The sequence below is a fragment of the Notamacropus eugenii genome, chromosome 4, assembly GCF_028372415.1.
Source record: "Notamacropus eugenii isolate mMacEug1 chromosome 4, mMacEug1.pri_v2, whole genome shotgun sequence".
Taxonomy (NCBI): domain Eukaryota; kingdom Metazoa; phylum Chordata; class Mammalia; order Diprotodontia; family Macropodidae; genus Notamacropus; species Notamacropus eugenii.
The window spans coordinates 57,835,442-57,854,842 of NC_092875.1; the positions used below are offsets into that span (position 1 = coordinate 57,835,442).

Consider the following 19,401-nt stretch of genomic DNA (forward strand, 5'->3'; position numbering starts at 1 on the left):
AACAACATGAATTTAGCCTGTTTGCCTCTTTTAACCAAACTTACAGGTCGACAAGCCTAAGCCTTCAATATCAGCCTTTTTGATTGGCAGGTAACTGCTGTTTTATATTTAGTTTGCAGACAAAAGGCTATTTTCTCAGCAATTGATAGGGCCCTAGAGCTCAGAACTTCCTATTTTGAAGGTGGGAAGGAGAGGAAGAGAGGGGGATTATTGGGAGTAAGGTAGCAGGAATTTCTGGTTTTCTACAGGTTTTTCCCAGAACCATTGGATTCTCCTTTCCATATCCCCCCTGCCCTCTGAACTAGAAAGCTTCACAGATTTAAATCCTTCAATTCCCTGCCTAGAGAGGCCCACCAAGGAAAGTGAGTGATGATTGGGGGAAAGAAGGGGAAAAGTATGGGGTTTGGGACTTAGAGGCTGAGGGGCTTACAAATGGTGATGGGGGTGGGGAAAATGGGTAAGGGGCTAGGCAAAGAGAGGGATGGGCTGTATTCTCAAAAATCTGACCCTGGTGTGGACCAAGTTGGTACAGCGTAGAAGCCTCAGAAAAAGCTCAAAATGGGCATTAGAATTGAGGGTGTAAGAGATGAACTGAACTTCAGTTTCCACAAGAAAATACATAAATAAACCATAAGTGTTGTATTTGGTTGGAAAGCAAGAAAACAAACAGGTTAGAAAGAAAGTCTTGGTAATGTTAATACTTCCTGCTACAGGATGTGGACACCTGTTTATCAGCAAATCTAAGGGCAAACAACTGCTTCATTTTACTTTGAGTAAAATTCACTACTCCAAAGGTGGGGTCGTGGTGGTGGAGCATTTCATTTCACAACACTGTTTTGAATGTTAGGACTTATGTTAATGGTGAGGGAAATTTAGATATCCTGAGTTTATCCTGTTATCAAGAGAAGGGATTCCTTTAAAAGCATTTATCATTTATTCTTCTTTTACTAAGTATAAAGAAAATGAGAAATGTAAGCAGGAATAGAGACCTAGGTCAGGGTGGGGTTTAGGAGTTTTTCAGATAGGCTATGAACTCTGAAGTCCCAGCCAATGGGAGGGAGGTGGGAAATTCAAATTGGAAACAGTACACAAAAAGGCTCACATTTGTCTGAACAAGTGTACTTCATTCGGGAACTACCCATTCATTTGGAATGAATGCATGTAAAATAAATATAGTGAGAACGTTCCTCAAAGGGAAAGGGTGTTGTTTTTTTTAGAATGAGCATGTTTCTCACAAGGGGGCAGGTTATGCAAGATCAGGCCAGCAAAGGACCCCACTGCACACAAAGCTCCCAGAAGATGAAAGTAGCAACCAGGAGTCAGCAACCTGATTGGTTCCCTTGCCTGACTGGTCCTCTAGATCAGAGGTGTCAAAGCTCTGAATACTGCCTACGCTGCAGTACAGTTTGAAGCAGATAAAAATATAATTGAAAAATGGTTATCAAGATAAATAAAGATACATTTAATCATAGATGACATTATATTTTAGAAGTACAATCCTTATTATCGATTAGTGACCCTGTTTCTATGTGAGCTTGATAACACTACTCTAGTCCTTCCCAATTCAGCTTGCAGAGCAATCTTCCTAATATATAGTACTGAACAGGTAGTTCACTTGCTAAAAAGCCTTCCATGACTCCCTATTGCCTCTAGGACAAAAAAGAAACTAGACTGGCATTAAAAGCCCTCCACAGTCTCCTTCCAGTCTTCTTTTTACATAACTATGTTCAAGAACTCTGTCAGTCAATCTGTACTTCTAACTGTTCCTTGAACCACTAGGTCTTTTGCCTTCACATAAGACTTCCCTCATAATGCATACATTGCTTTGTCCTGTCTACCTTTCAGAATCCTTGACTACTTTTAGGGCTCAGCCCAGGTGTCATCTCCTTCATGAAGTTTTCCCTTGAATCCCCCTCTATTCCTTGACAATGGAAAAGAGAAAATAAAAGAATTTTTTTTTAAAAAAGGAAATAACTAAGAAAAAGGAAGGAAAGAAGGGAGGGAGAGGAAGGAAGGAAGAGAAAAAGAAAGAAAGAAAAAAGAAAGGAGGGAAGGAAGGAAGAAAAAAGAAGGAAAGAAAAGCATTTATTAAGCCCTTACAATATATAAACCATTGTGGGGATAAAAGTATAAAAGCAAAGACAATTCCTTTTCTCAAGGGTCTCATTCTAATGAGGGAAACAATGCAATTTAGAAATTGCAACTGCAAGTCAAATGGAAAGGTCCCATGAATCATAGGATGCAGCCACAAAGTAAATACTATCTAATATCTGTTCTTTAAAGCCATTTCAACTACTACCATTTAACAGTTAACCAGTTGAAGCATTTGACCATCCCAAGGACTTCAGAGGCAAGAATTTTCTTTTCCTGATCTTCAGTAGCTATTGTTTAAGAGTCAACAGGAATTTCAATTTTTATTCTAGAGGTGAAGGTAGTCCCAGGAGTTCAGTGAATAAGGAGGGAACAGAATGATATCTGTGCTTACAGAAAGTAATTTTGTAGAGGGAATAGACTTGAGATAGAGAGATCAATGAAGAGGCCATTACAATAATCTAGATGAGAGGTGAAGAGTGCCTAAACCATAGATGGCTGTGTGATTAGAGGAAGGTTTGAATATGATAGATATTGCAGTAATAAAAACAATAATACTTGGTAACTAATTAAGTAAAAGAGAGAGGAAAAGGGAAGAGTTCAAGATTACTCCAAGGTTACAAACCTGACAGAATATGAGTGGTGGTGCCCTAAATTGCACAGTGAGCTGGCCAATACTAGAACCAAAATTAGAATCCAGGTCCCCTGATTATTCATTCCAAAATACCATGTTTCCTCTTCACCTTTGAGGTCATGCCTCAGGTCTGATATATCCATGGACTCCACTAAACCAATTAATTTAGTTCAGTAAATATTTATCAAGCATTTATACGCCAAGCACTATGAAAAGCTTTGGGAATACAAAGACGAAAGGGAGACAGGCATCCTAATACACTATGCTGTGTATTGATGTATAGCTGTGGATTGATGCAAACTTTTGGAGAATGATTTGGAATTTTGGAAGAACAATAATTTAACTGTCCATTATATTTGACTTAGTGATCACCCTACTAGGCATGTCCACAAGCAGGTCAATGACAGAAGGTCCAAAGTCCTATATATATTGCAACATTCCTGGAAGTCCTTTGTGATATAAAAAAGAATTAGAATAAATGTTGGTGAGCATCAATTGAGAAATGGTTAGGAAAAAAGTGATATATGAATGAAATGAGATGCTATTACATGGTAAGAAATGGTGAATTCAGAGAAATTTGGGAAGATTTAGATGAATTGATGCAGAATAAACTAAGCAGAACCACAAAGAACAACATGCACAGTGACTATAACAATGTAAACCAAAGGAAGCAAAACTGAGTAAGTGAAATGACGGTGATGGTCCTGGAGAAGAGACGAGGAAATATGATTCATGGCAAATCAGCGAAGTCAAGTCAACAAGCATTTATTAAATGCCTACTATGTTCAGGCATTGTGCTAATTGCTAGGGATACAAAGCAAGGCAAAAACAGACCATGCTCTTAAGGCTCACAGTCCAATGGGGAAGACTTTTTGTGTTGTTTAGTTTGTTAGTCATGTTTGATTTTTCATGACCCCATTTGGGGTTTTCTTAGCAAGGATAGTAGAGTGGTTTGTCATTTCCTTCTCCAGATCATTTTCCAGATGAAAAAACTGAGACAAATAGGGCTAAGTGACTTGCTCAGGGTCACATAGCTAGTAAGTGTTTGAGGTTGAATTGAACTCAGCTTCTCCTGACTGGCAGGCCCATTACTTTATCCACTGTGGTACCTAGTTTCTCAGGGGGAAGACTGCATGCAAACAACTATATACATACAAGATAAATTGGAGATAATTGATAGAGAGAAATCACTGTCATTGAGAGGCACATCATAGAAGAATTCTCATAGAAGGTGGGATTTGAGTGTTTTAGACATAATCTTAATTAGTCATTATCTGATGCTTTTGTTTAATTATTTTTATTTGTTATGAAAAGGAAGTCATCCTGAAGATGGAGGAGGGAAGAGTTCTCTCCAGAAATAATTGTCGTAGAAAAAAGGCTCCAATAATGTGCATTTTAAAAATATGACTCCCTTCCCAGAACAAAAAATGAGCCACTTTGATGTCATGACCTCTAAGGTCTCTTCCAGATCAAAATCTATGAGCCTATGAATGAAATTGGTTTCTGGATATAACTTATAAACTGACTTTGTATTTGACCCCTACCTGGCCATGCCTACAACAGCTGTTCTGGGGTCTGATACTCCTTTGCTTTTAGATGACTTGGATGCTACATTCTAAAGTTCCATTTCCAGATTATAGAATTGTCATAGATCATCAGAATTAGAATGCTCCATTCCCAGACCATATGGTCCAGGTTCTTCAGTCTATAGATGAAAGAACAAAGCCCTAGGGAAGGGAAATTGCTTGCCCCAGACTACATTGGTAGAGCCAATGCTAGATTCCAGTTCTCTTGATTTTCCAGTTCAGGGTTCTTTCCAAACACTACATTTCCTTTTCAAGCCAAAGGTCGTACCTGAAGCCTATATGTTATTGGACTCTATTACATCAAGTAAACTTTTAAACAAATATTTACTAAGCACCTATGTGCCAGTGTTATTATTAAGCATTGGAACACTGTGTTAAGCATTGGGAACACAATTTGTGTGGGCAGCTTTCATTCTGCTGGAGTAAATGAAGACTAGAAGAAGCATTGAGCTCATGAGCTTCCCTACAACCTAGTGTCCCATCTACCCCAAGGCCAGAAGATGTTCCAAAGAAAATCTATTCAAGAACAATTTCAGAAAAATAGAGTTTACTTACTCTCAGGTAGAAACAATTATGCTACATCTGGAATTTCTCTTTTCATATCCTAAAATCCAGCTCTCAAGATGGCAAATTGTGAAACAACTGATGATTTCCATTAGATCACCAGTTCATCACTGTTATTGATCAGATCTGCTAAGAAAATCCTTGAAACTGCAAGACAACCTTGTTCTGAAGAACATGTTGTGGGTACCTGTCACTCTCGATAGTCTGCCTTAGCATTTATCCAAAAATAATTGGAACTTGCCTTTCCTCCATGAAGAATAAGGCAATGATGGTAAAGTATGTGAAATTTTGGAAGGAAAATTCACATGAAGTCCTACATCTGACTATTTCCAATCATGTGAGTGCTGCACACATCATGACATTTCTCAAGATCATTTTCTCATCCATAAAATGGGTTAGTAATGCCTGTAGCACCTAGCTCAAAACATTACTGTGAGTCTCCAGCAAGAAAATTTATGTAAAGTACTCTGCAAACTTTAAAAGGCTATGTCGGTGTCAGCAATTACTACAAAGATTAGCTCTGAATCTTGGCACCCAGAAAAGATGAGGAGTCACTCACAGACATGTGTAAACCTTAAAGAGCCTTCTTATTTCCTCCAAGATCACTGAATATCAAAGCTAGATAGACATCAATGGTCACAAAGTCCAAATCACACCTAAAGAATTGCCTCTGTGCAATGTCCAACAAGTGGTTATTCAGCTTGAAGATCTCTGATGAGGGAAACATTCCTCCATTCTCTCACATGAAATATTGGCCACTGGTAAGGAGGAAGATCTAACTAATGTCTGCCTGGTAGGAGAGGGGTTAAGGGGGGGGGGCTGTCCCCCAGGATGCAGGATTCCAAAAGGTTAGCCACTGGAATAGTATCAAGGGAGCCACTGGAAGGGATTTCCATTCCCTTGTTATCTGTATGAGACAGAGTGAAAGAACTGAGTAAAGCCAAGAAAAAAATTTTTGGTCTACGAAAAATGTCAAATGGTGAAGTGTTAAACAGAATGGGTTGCCCTTGAACAGATGCATACACCTGCCTTCTTAGAGGTAAACCTGGAGTTTCTGATTTGAGTGGGGGAAACTCAGGGCTCTTGAGGTCACTTAAGGAGTATGGTAAGTATAGTGAGTGGCTGCTTTGGGTGCTTTCTATGTGGGTTTACTTCTCCTGTTGTTTAGTCATTTTCAGTCATGACCTACTCTTTGTTTCTCCTTATGGAGTTTCCTGACAAAGATAGTCGAGTGATCTGCTATTTCTTTCTTCAGATCATTTTACAGATGAGGAAACTGAGGCAAGGAGGGTTAAATGACTTGCCCAGAGTCACACACCTAGGAAGTATCTGAAGCTGGATTTGAACTCAGGTTTCCTTGACTCTAGGCCCAGGACTCTTTGAGCTCTGCCACCTAGCTGCCCCTGTACCTGGAGTTAGGCTGACTCAGCTTCCTGAGTTCAAACCAGTGTACATCTATCCAATAATCACAAAACAGTTCTGGGCTCAGAATTTCCCCATTATTAACTCCAGTGTTTTGTTGGTTCCATGCTGATAAGCAACTGGGAAACAAGGCACTGAAACCAATCTTTGTCCAGGGGAAGTGCATTGTCTCTGTGGGTTGTTTTAAAATTTTTTTGTATGTGCATCTCCTATGTGTCCTTGCTTTTGTCCCTTTAGAAGGAGACCTGAAAGGGGACACAGTTTTACAAAAGCGACATACTGGAGGACCAGTCCCAGAAGCTGAAAACCCTGGGCAGGAAGTTTATAAAAGGCTACAAGACACAACTAGCAGATTCCACACAGGACAACATTCCCATGTTCCTCCTTGAGCCATCAATAGCAGTGCTGGGTCTGATAAGTTGGATTTTTGGAGATTATCTGGTAGAGTCACCTGAGAGGAATGGAAAGAAACTCAACACTGGATCCACAGGGCTTTCACAACATGAAACTTTTACCACAAGAGTATTACACTGCCTTACAGCTCAGCTAAGTGAATCAGTCAGGAGTAAGTAAAGAGGCAGTGCTCAAATGTGACATGGTATGGCCTATTCCCCAAGGAAACCAAGGCCATCAAGGCCTGCAGTGCAGAGGTGCATAGTCATGAGTTCCCCCGCATCCTGTTTGTGACAAATGTATTTCCCTGCTTATACGACCAAAGTTCAAATCTGGCTTCAGATCCCCAGTAGTTCAGCAACCCTGGGTAAATCGGCTGCTCTAGGACTCAATTGCCTCAACTGTAAAATAGGAATCGTAGGACTAACTTACCTCACAGGATTATTGTGAGGATAAAATGAGAGAATATCTGTAAAGTACTTTGCAAACCTTAGGGTACTATGTGCAAATGCTAACTATTGTTATATTCTTGGCAAAAATACAAATTTGATTGAACCTAGATAAGATGAAACTCAGGACAGGAATACATCTTCAGTAGGTTACATATTCAAAAAGAATGGGTTTATTTTGTTTTTAAATAGCATTACATAAGGGCAACTAAGTGGTACAGTGGATAGAGTTCCAGACCTGTAGTCAGGAAGTTCAAATCTGAGTCAGTTCTGAGTTCAAATCTGACCTCAGACACTTATTAGTTGTGTGACCCAGCAAAAGTCACTTCACCCTGCTTGCCTCAGTTTCCTCATGTGTAAAATGAGCTGGAGAAGGATATGGCAAACCACTCCACTGTCTTTGCCAGGAAAACTGCATAAGGGGTCACCAAAGAGTAGTACATGATTGAAATGATTGAATGACATCAAGAAAAGAACTTTAATTAAAAAGAGCTGGCATGACTTCATCACAAACCAGTCATTCCTGACTCACCTTGATTTCTTTCTGGAATATACATTAAACTAGTAAATGAAGGAAACATGTTGGATCTAGTTTGACTAGACTTCAGAGGTTTTTAATAGTTTTTAATTTTTATTTCTTAACAATCTTTTTTATGAATCCATCCCTCTCCCTACCTCCATCTCAAACTGAGGTAGGGAGAGGGTGGCAGGGGGAAGGAAGGAGAAGAGAGACACACAAAAAATAAAGCCCTCATTATATGTCTACATAGCCCTGAAAAATAAATCCCCATATTTGCCAGGTCTGGAAATGTATATCTCTTTCTGCATTTTAAGTTTGTTGCCTCACAGGTAAGCCCCTGTGAAGATGGTAAATAGGGTCTAATTAGGTTAAGGATGAGTTGGTTGTATTTGGAAGAAGCAGGAAAGAAACCAATAAAGAGAAAAAGATTAAATATTAGTGAGGGAAAGGTTGAATCAAAATCTAGCTTGCTGGTCTAGAGTTTGCATTCTCCCTCTTCCCTCTTCCAAAAATCATTTCCTATAGCACCTCTCCCATTCACCCATATCATTCATTCAAAGTGTAATTGATGGAATGTTTCATCTTGATTCTTTTGGATTCATGGTTTTCCATTCCATTCATAAGAGTTCTAAAATCTCTCAAAGTTTCTTTTCTCTATGATATTGTTATCACTTTATAGATTGTCCTGTCTCTTTTCATGCACTTCAATCGTTACTAATCCATAGATATCCTCCCAGTTTTCTCTGCAATGGTCTATTTCAGCATGTCATAGGGCACAATAATGTCCCATTACATTCATATACCACTATTTGTTTAGCCATTCCTCCAAAAGAAGTTTCCAGTTTGGGACTATCATAAAAAGAGATGCTATAAATATTTTTGCTAAATAGATTAAATATTATATTAAATATTAAATAAAATATTTGCTAAAATACTTCTTACTCTTTTTTTTTACTTCTTTGGAGAGATAGACTTAGTAGTGGGATAACTGAGTCAAGAGGCTACAGTTTGTGTACCTAGACTTGAGTAAAACATTTGATAAAGTATGACATACTACCATGGGAGAAGAAGATGGTGAAAGGTGGTCTAGACAATGGGAAATGGATTACTCGGCTCTCCTCAAAGCGTAGACATTGTTGCTTTGGTGTCAAGTTGTCAGGAGGTCTCTAGTGAAGTGCCCCAAGCATCTGTGTTTAGCCTGTGCTACTTATGAATGAATGACTTTATCAATGAGTTTATCAGTGATTTAGATAAAGGCAGAGAGAGTTTGCTTATTTAATTTACAAATGCTAGATGCTAGGCTGAATCTAATAAGATTAATTTCAATAGAGTTAAACATAAGTATAAAGTCTAACGCTTGTATACCCAGGTTTCAGAATGTGTAGATGCTACATAGGTAGGATTCTGGTTTGGAGAAGAAAATTCTCAAGGGACCTCAAACGGCTGTATAAAGGGTAGAACTGACATGATAACTTTAGAGAGGAGACATTTTTCATTCCTGCTCCAAGAGAGAGAAAAACTGTAGAAGGTAAACATGGAGGGAAAAGTCTTGATTTTCAACTACCTTATTTCCCTAAGGACTTTAAGGAACTTCTTCTTGGTTGAGATACTTGCTTCATGTATTTTCATGTATTTATGGCTCCAAGGAAGAGAAAAACTATGGAAGGTAAACATGGATGAGAAAAGTATCCTTGATTTCCAGCTAGTTTATCTCCCTAAAGACTTTAAGGGACTTCTCTTTGGGTGAGATCCAGGCCTCTCTCTTAGTGTATTTTCATGTATTTTCTGGTATATTGTAATCTGTAGAATTTCTCCAATTTCTGTTTGAAATCTACTTGGATAAATAGGTTTACTCACCATTCACTATTTGTGATGGTCTTTTGTGTGACATTTGGTGAGAAGGAGTCAAGCCTGCAGGTATAAGCTTGGAGTTCCTCCCTTTTTAAGGGATAGCAAGCAAGGAAACTAGTAATCTTTCACTGGGTTTTGTTATTTAAAAACTGTATCCTTAAATTTTCAATTTAAGGGGGAGGGAAGATAGATACAATTCTAGTTCTAATTCCTCACAACAACCTTGGAAGCAGATGCTATTATTATCCTTATTTTTATTTTTTTTATTTTTAAAATTTATTTATTTAACTTTTAACATTCATTTTCACAAAATTTTGGGTTTGAAATCTTCTCCGCATTTGTCCCTTCCCCTCACCCTAAAACACTGAGCATTCTAATTGCCCCTATCACCAATCTTCCCTGTCTTCTATCATTCCTCCCTTCCCTTGTCCCCATCTTCTCTTTTGTCCTGTAGGGCCAGACAACTTTCTATACTCCATTACCTGTATTTCTTATTTCCTAGTAGCAAAAACAGTACTCGACAGTTGTTCCTAAAGCTCTGAGTTCCAACTTCTCTTCATCCCTCCCTCCCCACTCATTCCTTTTGGGAAGGCAAGCAATTCAATATAGGTCATATCTATGTAGTTTTGCAAATGATTTCCATAATAGTAGTATTGCATAAGACTAACTATATTTCCCTCCATCCTATCCTGCCCCCCCATTGCTTCTATTCTCTCTTTTGATCCTGTCCCTTCCCAAGAGTGTTGACTTCTAATTGCTCCCTCCTCCCATTGCCCTCCCTTCCATCATCCTTCCACCCTGCTTATCCCTTTCTCCCCCACTTTCCTGTATTGTAAGATAGGTTTTCATACCAAAATGAGTGTGCATTTTATTCCTTCCTTTAGTGGAATGTGATGAGAGTAAATTTCATGTTTTTCTCTCACCTCCCCTCTTTTTCCCTCCATTAAACAGTCTTTTGCCTGCCTCCTTTACAAGAGATACTTTGCCCCATTCCACTTCTCCCTTTCTCCTCCCAATATATTTCTCTCTCACTGCTTAATTTCATTTTTTTAAAGATATGATCCCATCCTATTCAATTCATTCTGTGCTCTCTCTCTCTCTCTCTCTCTCTCTCTCTCTCTCTCTCTCTCTCTCTCTCTCTGTGTGTGTGTGTGTGTGTGTGTAATCCCACCCACTACCGAGATACTGAAAAGTTTCAAGAGTTACAAATATTGTCTTTCCATGTGGGAATGTAAACAGTTCAACTTTAGTAAGTCCCTTATGATTTCTCTTTGCTGTTTACCTTTTCATGCTTCTCTACATTCTTGTGTTTGAAAGTCAAATTTTCTTTTCACCTATGGTCTTTTCATCAAGAATGCTTGAAAATCCTCTATTTCATTGAAAGACCAATTTTTCTCCTGAAGTATTATACTCAATTTTGCTGGGTAGGTGATTCTTGGTTTCAGTCCTAGTTCCTTTGACTTCTGGAATATCATATTCCATGCCCTTAGATTCCTTAATGTAGAAACTGCTAGATCTTGTGTTATCCTGATTGTATTTCCATAATACTTGAATTGTTTCTTTCTAGCTGCTTGCAGTATTTTCTCCTTGACCAGGGAACTCTGGAATTTGGCCACAATGTTCCTAGGAGTTTCTCTTTTTGGATCTCTTTCAGGCAGTGATCAGTGGATTCCTTGAATACTTATTTTGCCCTCTGGTTTTCCTTGGGCAGTTTTCCTTGATAATTTCATGAAAGATGATTTCTAGGCTTTTTTAAAAATCATGTCTTTCAGACAGTCCCATAATTTTTAAATTGTCTCTCCTGGATCTATTTTCCAGGTCAGTTGTTTTTCCAGGGAGATATTTCACATTATCTTCCATTTTTTCATTCTTTTGGTTTTGTTTTGTGATTTCTTGGTTTCTCATCAAGTCATTAGCCTCCATCTGTTCCATTCTAATTTTGAAAGAACTGTTTTCTTCAGTGAGCTTTTGAACCTCCTTTTCCATTTGGGTAATTCTGCTTTTGAAAGCATTCTTCTCCTCATTGGCTTTTTGAACCTCTTTTGCCAATTGAGTTAGCCTATTTTTCAAGGTGTTATTTTCTTCAGCATTTTTTGGGGTCTCCTTTAGCAAGGTGTTGACCTGCTTTTCATGCTTTTCTTGTATCTCTCTCATTTCTCTTCCCAGTTTTTCCTCCACCTCTCTAACTTGATTTTCAAAATCCTTTTTGAGCTCTTCCATGACCTGAGTCCATGGAATATTTATTTGGGATGTTTGGGATACAGAAGCCTTGACTTCTATGTCTTTCCCTGATGGTAGGCATTGTTCTTTCTCATCAGAAAGGGTGGGAGGAGATATCTGTTCACCAAGACCAACCTTCTATGGTCTTATTTCTTTTTCCCTTTTCTGGGCATTTTCCCAGCCAGTTACTTGACTTCTGAGTTTCCTCTCCACACCCACCTTGCCTCCAGTTCTGCCCAGCTAGTGCTTAGGGTCTGAGATTCAAATGCTGCTTCCCAGCGTCAGGGCTTTGAGTGGGGGCAGGGCTGCTATTCAGTGTGAGATTAAGTTCAGGTGCTCAGGTAGGTGCAGGGCTGTCTCAAGGGGCTTAGTTCCCTCAGGGGGTTTATGCAGAGACCTTCAACAGTGGATCCAGGCTCCTGCCTGCTTTGGGAGCCCTTGTCTGCTGCTGCCTCCACTGCTGCCTCCCGAGGGGACCTGAGTTATGGGGACACCCCGCTCCCCCCTCTGCAACCTGAAAAGACCCTTTCACTGACCTTTGGCACCTGTGGGTGGAGGGACCTGCACTGCTGCTGGAGATTCTGTCCCTAAAGCCTGCTCGGATCAGCCCCTCTTGGTGCCGCACAGCCAAGGAAGGGCTGTGCTGTGCTCTGGGTCCAGTGCACGATGGACCTTTTGTGTTGGTTTTTCAGGTCTCTCTGGAACAGAAATCTCCTTCACTTGTTTGTTCTGTGGCTTCTGCTGCTCCACAATTTGTTGGGAGTTCTTCTTTACAGATATTTTATGGGCTGTGGGTTAGGAGCTAGCATATGTGTCTCTTTCTACCCCGCCATGTTTATTATCCTTATTTTACAGATAAGAAAACTAAGGATTACCAACATTAAGTGACTTGCCCAGGATCACACAACTAGTTAAATATCTGAGGCCAGATTTGAAATTGGATCTTCCTGACTCGATATTCAACAATCTAGCCACTGTCCCTCACTCCATTTGCCTCTATAAATTAGACTTGGAAAGTGTGACCTTTAGAACATCAAACATTGAGTAACTTACAAAGCTTATCATTTAACCAGTTATTTTCCTCAAGAGAAGCAAATTAAGGTATGAAATAGGTCACTGGTGTAGGTAAACTCAGTTGCCTCAGAAGTCTAATAATGTAGTATGATCATTGGAGGAAATACAATTTCTGTTCCTAAACTGGGTTGTCCTTAGAGGAAACAGTCACTTGGACCACTATTTTCAGTTTTTAAAACTTATTCCCTTAAGTGATATCCAATCACTTGGATCAGGCATCTTCTATTTTGTCAAGAAATATACTCCTGAACAAACTCTTTGGGGGGTGTGGTGCCTAGAATACCACCTATGATCCTGATAGGAGAATGGTCTCAGGGAGAAGTAAATGGAAGTGGCAATGACTGACCAAGGAAGTCCCAGATAGAGAATGAAAGGCAATCCAGAACTATGCTCCCAAAGGACACAGAAGACACACTGTGTGCTGATAGAAGAAGCTTCAGAGTGAAGAGTAGGGGTGATATTCCAATTGGACGTATCCCAGGGGGATCAGAAAAATCCTGCGCAGACAGACAAAAGAAGCACTCTGACACAGGACACTGAAATCTGTCATCCCTCTGAGTGGAGGATAGGGAACCACACTCAGAGAAGGGAACCCAGGGAATAAATGTCAGAATCAAATAGAGTTGGTCAAATCATTCCAAAACATAGCAGAGTGTTGAGTCTGATCCTAGCACTAGGTCCAAAATCAAAACCTGAGTTCTAGAGGTTTTAATAAACAGAAGATGCTGAACACTAGGAAGAAATATTATGGAGCAAGAATGACCCAAGAAGAAAACCTGGAATAAAAGAATGATCCCACAACAACTAAAAGGACCTTGGGAAGAAAATGTTGTGGTAGCAAAGACTATAAGAGTATTTGAAAGAAATAAAGCAAGAGATACAAAATGGAATGTGGAAGGTGGGAGGAACCTGACTGATTCTGGATGTAGTCTATAATGATCTAAAGTCCAATAAGGAACCTTAGAGGCTAATTGGACTCTTTGGGTTCTAGAAAATCAATATTCCCATTTGAGTATTTTGATGGTTCCTAAATAGGAACCAAGTCATTCACCAACCCCTTCTTTTGAGTGGTGTTTAGAATAGTCTGTAGCCTTAAAAGGCCAAAAGTGGGCTACCCAGCTATGTCTTCTCCTGATTGATTCTATAGGGCCTATGGTCTAGTATGTCTCTGTCCATAAGGATCAGGCCAAGTGGAACCTTTCATAGACCCCCAAGGTTTGGTCATATTAAACAACCATCAGACCTCTGAATTCATAGGTTCCCAAAACAGCAACTCTATACTACCCTTGAAAAAGAATTGCTTGCTTGTTATGGGGCCCTTGTTGGTATTGAATGACCATACCCTTGCCCTCCATTCAAAGTTGTGTATTTTGAGTTGAGTGATGCAAAATGACTCCTCTAAGAAGATGGTAAATCATGGGAAGCTTCCATTTTTCACTGGAAATGGTACATTCAAGATCATGTTTGCCCAGGTTTCTCCGCTGTTAGACCCTTCACAAATAGCACATAGGTTGAGATCTCTGGTCCCAGTTTCAGGGCTTTGTTCCTTCCACCAGCCCAATGTGCTTCCACCAATGAAGACTTAAGTCTTGGAAAGCACCATTTTGCCTGGTTCACTGATGGTTCTACCTGTTATAAGAGAAGTATACACAAGTGGATCTCAGCTGTTGATAGAGAAACAGAGAGATTCTGTAAGGTCCTCCCAGTAGATCAAGCAGCAAGCTACATGACCAACATGTGAGAAACACTGAAGGATGGAATGGAAAAGCATGATTTGTATTTATAGTGATTCCTGAGTAGTAATTAAGGTCTGACTAAGTGGTCTGGGATTGGAGAGAACAACAACAGACAGTTAAAGACTCTCTGCTTTAATGGTGGAACCAGTAGAAGAATTTTGTTATTGCCCCTACTACATATAGTTGTTTATAGGGCATTTTAGTTCCCATTAGAGACATCACATACCTTCTGTTGAATGAAATGATTGTGTTGATGCCCTTGAGGGAATGGCAGAGATTGAGGACTGACTCCATCATCAATCTAGATACTAAGTAGGATGAAATGCTATGGCAGGTATGAGACCATAAGATCCCAGTAAATAAGAATGATACAGCTACTTCTGCTCAACAAACTCTTTAGACTTATCTGTGTATATATTCAGAAATTTATTTTTGCTTAACTATCTATATTTCTTTTAAAGGGCTTTATTTTTCTTCCATTTTTCAATTTGGGGTAAGGTGAGAGATGTCAGATTTTGGTTGATTAAGAAAAAATAAAATTCAGAAACATTAATACTCAATGCAGAATTGAACTTGGGGAAGGTCACTCCTTGATTAAACTGCAGAGGGCAGCAAAAAAGGCTTTGGTGTTATCTTCACTGCTTTGCTAATTCTTACTTCTTGTTTGCCTGGCTGTCAAGCAAGGTGACCTTGATTCTTCATAAGAAAAATGTCTCAAATATATCAAAAGAGGTGAGTCTTTCACTTTTGTAATGGCCTGTTCAGTAGCAGCAGCATTTGAGACTGATCAAGTACTTTGACAAATTCCTTAAGTTCCCCAAAATGAGATTCAAAAAGGAAACATTCTGTGGTACTCCCTGAGGGGTAAACCTTAAATGGATCATCAGACTGAGCTACTTGATGTCAAAACAAAAGACTTTATTTTTTTTATAGGCTTTCCCCATCTCAGTTTCCCACTAGAGAGAGAATGCACTTCAGATATGCCAGAGGAGCAAATGGATAAAACAGGACTTTTCATTCAAAAACTAGCTTCTTGGTGGTAGTGACAAGCCTTAAAAGCCCATTGTCTGGACAATTCATCAGGCAGCAAGGACTCATTCAGGGTTCCAGAGGCATGCTATATTCCAAATGATAAATGGTCAAAGGACATGAACAGGCAGTTTTCAGATGAAGAAATGAAAACTATCTATAGACATATGAAGAAGTGCTTGAAATAACTATTGATTAGAGAAATGCAAATTAAAGCAACTCTGAGGTACCACCTCAAACCTATCAGATTGGCTAATATGACATAAAGGAAAATGATACATGTTGGCAAGATATGGAAAGACTGAAACTCTGATGTACTGTTGGTGGAGTTGTGAACTGATCCAACCATTCTGGAGAGCAATTTGGAACTACACCCAAAAGGCAACCAAACTGTGCATACACTTTGATCCAGAAATACCACTATTAGATCTATATACCAAAGAGAACATAGAAAAAGGAAAAGGACCGGCATGTGGAAGAATATTTATAGCAGCCCTTTCCATGGTAGAAAAATATTGGAAACTGAGGGGATGCCCATCAGCTAGGGAATGGCTGAACAAATTGTGGTATATAAATGTAATAGAATGCTATTGTGCAATAAGAAATGATGAACAGGCAGATTTCAAAAACTCCTGGAAAGGTCCTACAAACTGATGCAAAGTGAAATGAGCAGAAACAAGAAAACATTGTATGCAGTATTAGCAACATTGTCTGATGATCAACTATGAATGATTCAGCTTTTCTTAGTAACACAATGATATAAGACAAGTACAAAGGACTCATAAAAAAAATGCTATCCACATCCAGAACTGATGGACTCAATACAGATCAAAGCATTTTTTCAACTTTTTATTCTTTCTCGTGTTTTTAAAAAAAAATCTGTTTCTTCTTTCACAACAGTAATTAAGATGGACATATTTTTTATGCAATAGTATATGTATGAACTATATTAAACTGCCTATCATTTTCAGAAAAGGGGAGGAAAGAGAAGGGAGAAAATTTGTAACTCAAAATCTTATAAAAAATGACTGCTACAAATTTTCTTGACATTTAACTGGGGGAAAAATAAAATACTATTAAACTTAAAATTAATTAATTATTTTTTTTTAAAGTCTAAGCATGATTTGCAATCTCTGACCCTCACATTCTTCCCCCTGTTAAGAGTTGGGAGGAAAGTATTCAGAAAAGACTGAAATGAGTTCTTGGCACCAGTGAACTTACACACCTCTGGCAAATATATAGTTTGCATGTTTGCTAGGGCCGTGGCCCCAAAAGGTGGTTCTACATTCTTTATCCAGAAAACGGTCCTTCCTCAGCCATATTCCTGGGGTCTCATCTGTTGCCTTCAGGCTAGAATTCTCTGCTATTCAAAAATTCAATAAATTTTGTTTAAAAGACCTGGGCAAGTGCTCTTGGCCATAGGAAAGAGAAAGAATATAAGACACTTAGAGGCAATGAAATGTCGAACACGGACATATAGTAAAATAGAAAAGCGAAAGCATACCAAAACCCAAGTGGGATTTGGAGGCTGACTAACTTTGTTTTCCTCCTCTTTTTTTCAGATGACTTTGAGCCTCCAGGCTTCCCCTTTGGACTGATTCCCAGGGCTATCCCTGCTTCCCACAAGGACCATAATTCTTCTCTCTATCTGCCATCTGGACTTCCAATGGACATTCTCCAAGGCCTCAGTCTAGCCTGTCTCCATCTTTCTCCTCTTTTCTATATCCAGTTTCAACATCCATTCTCTAAGCTTAGGCATCCATCTCTCTACCTCGCATTTCATTGTCCTAGAGCCCTCTAAGTAGCATGGATTTCCTAGTCAGTTTTCCAGCCAATGTGACCTGAAGATGAACCTATAATACAGAAGGACCTTAGCTTTAGCAATAAGAGTCACCGATGCCCAGAAACACTAGTTCTGGCCAGGTTATTTTTCTTCTGAAAAAGATATAGGGTCCCTCCCTAATACCTTGAATACTAGTCTCTTTCAGCAGAGCTGAACCATGACAATGAGAGAAGAGAAAACACCCTTAATGCATGAAGGCAAGATAGGACAATTCAACTAGCCCAATTCTCAGTCAAGTCTGTTTACAGTGAAAATTTCCTGTGCTCAGTTCTGTCCAATGTCCAAGCTGCCTCCAGTTCCTGTTTTTCTTCAGCCTCCTCTCCAGTCTCTATTTGAGCTCACCTCTGTCTTCTCATGCCAGCTTCCTGTACCCATATTCATGCCCAGTTTTATTCAGCCTCCTACAGTCTAGAGCAGCTTTCTCTGTAGCCCTAGGCTTGGGTATCAGTCTTTTGTTTTTAAAATACCTGTTCTTTGTCACTGCTGTCTGTAGCTCTGGAAACCAGTCACCTCCCGTTTTCTGGGTGCCACCTGCTCCTCACTTTTATCTAAAGCCAGATCCATGCATCTTCTAGGCCACACCTCAGACTCCACCTCCACAGGCAAGACTGGAATCTGGTCAGAGGCCATGTCAGGGAGGGGAGCTAGAGATACAGGCCAGAAAAGACTTTGTCCTCAATCTGTGAGCACAGATTAGTAATAGGTGAAAGAACACGAGAGATTAGAAGCCAGGCTCCTAAGGTCATTCCCTACACTAACAGCTACCTTCCTGCTCCTCCCCTTCTTTTCCCTTTCCTATCCACCCTGTCCTGGTTAGAGAGATAAATGCAACCCTTCTCCCAAAGCCAAGATCCTTAATCCCAAGTGTCCCAATATGATGCTCCCTATTTTACCTTACCTTCCTACTCCTCTCATTTCCTTTTCACTCCTTTTCTCTAGGTGGTACAGTGTTGGTAGAACTGGACCTATAATCAAGAAATCTGAATTCAAATCCAGCTTCAGATGTTTACTAGCTATTTGACCCTGAGCAAGACTTTTAACCTCTGTATACTTTACTCTCCTCCTGTGTAAAATGGGAATAATAATAGCACTAATCTCCCAGAGTTGTGAAGATAAAATGAGACAAGATTTATAAAGAACTTTGTAAGCTTTAAAGCACTATGCAAATACTACTTATTATTATACCATTTTATCCCCTTCCTATCCCTTTCCAATTTTCTTCATATTTAAAAAATGAGAAAAATGGCCCCCTGGAAACACCAAAATGTGAGGCACACTTGCAGTTTGGGGAATTCCTGGCACCCAGCTGCCTCTGGCATTAACAAGCCTCCTTCTGGAAGGAAGATACTGCCCATTTTGTCAATATCCAGAATCACCAAATTCTGTTGATTCCCCCTCTGCATCCCTCCCATTATTTTTACTTTCTAACTTTCACTCTTGTTCAGATCTATATCGCTTCTCTCCTGGAAAGTTACAACCAACTTCTAAGTGGACTTGCCATTTGCCTAGTGTAGCACCTGCTTAGACCAGGCTTCTTGTTTGCATGGCCTGTGCCTTTTTCCTAGATAGCACCAATTAGGGACAATAATTGCAGTGGGACTACCCAGCAAAACTACTTCAAATACTACCTCAGAGGAAAAATGGAATTCCAATGAAATAGAGGACTTCCAAGCATTGTTGTTGAAAAGACTAGAGATGAATAGAAAATTTGACTTTCAAATACAAGAATCAAGAGAAGCTTGAAACAGTAAACAGGAAATAGAAACTATGAGGGACTTATTAAAGTTTAACTGTTTACATTCCTACATGGAAAAATGATATTTGCCACTCTTGAGACCTTTCTCAGTATTAGAGTACTTGGAGGGCACATGAATGAAGGGATGATTTCTAAAAAATACAATTAAATGCTGAGAAGAATGTATTGGGAGAAAGAGAAAGGGAGAGGTAGAATGAAGTAAATCATCTCACAGAAAACAGGCAAGAAAGTGC

The 19,401-nt window shown here is 39.4% G+C and overlaps 1 protein-coding gene across 3 annotated transcripts in view; it reads right to left on the bottom strand.

Annotated features, from left to right (window-relative positions):
* Positions 1-17,999, bottom strand: part of LOC140499585 (cytochrome P450 4F11-like) — a 48,126-nt gene extending 30,127 nt beyond the window's left edge. The window contains exon 1 of one of the 3 annotated variants that reach the window (XM_072601201.1): positions 17,880-17,999. The gene's annotated coding sequence lies outside the window, so the exon portion shown is untranslated. Of the gene's footprint in view, positions 1-12,266; positions 12,367-17,879 lie in introns of those variants that run through there. The other 2 variants (XM_072601199.1, XM_072601200.1) reach the window with 2 other exon arrangements.
* Between the last annotated feature and the right edge of the window lie 1,402 nt (positions 18,000-19,401).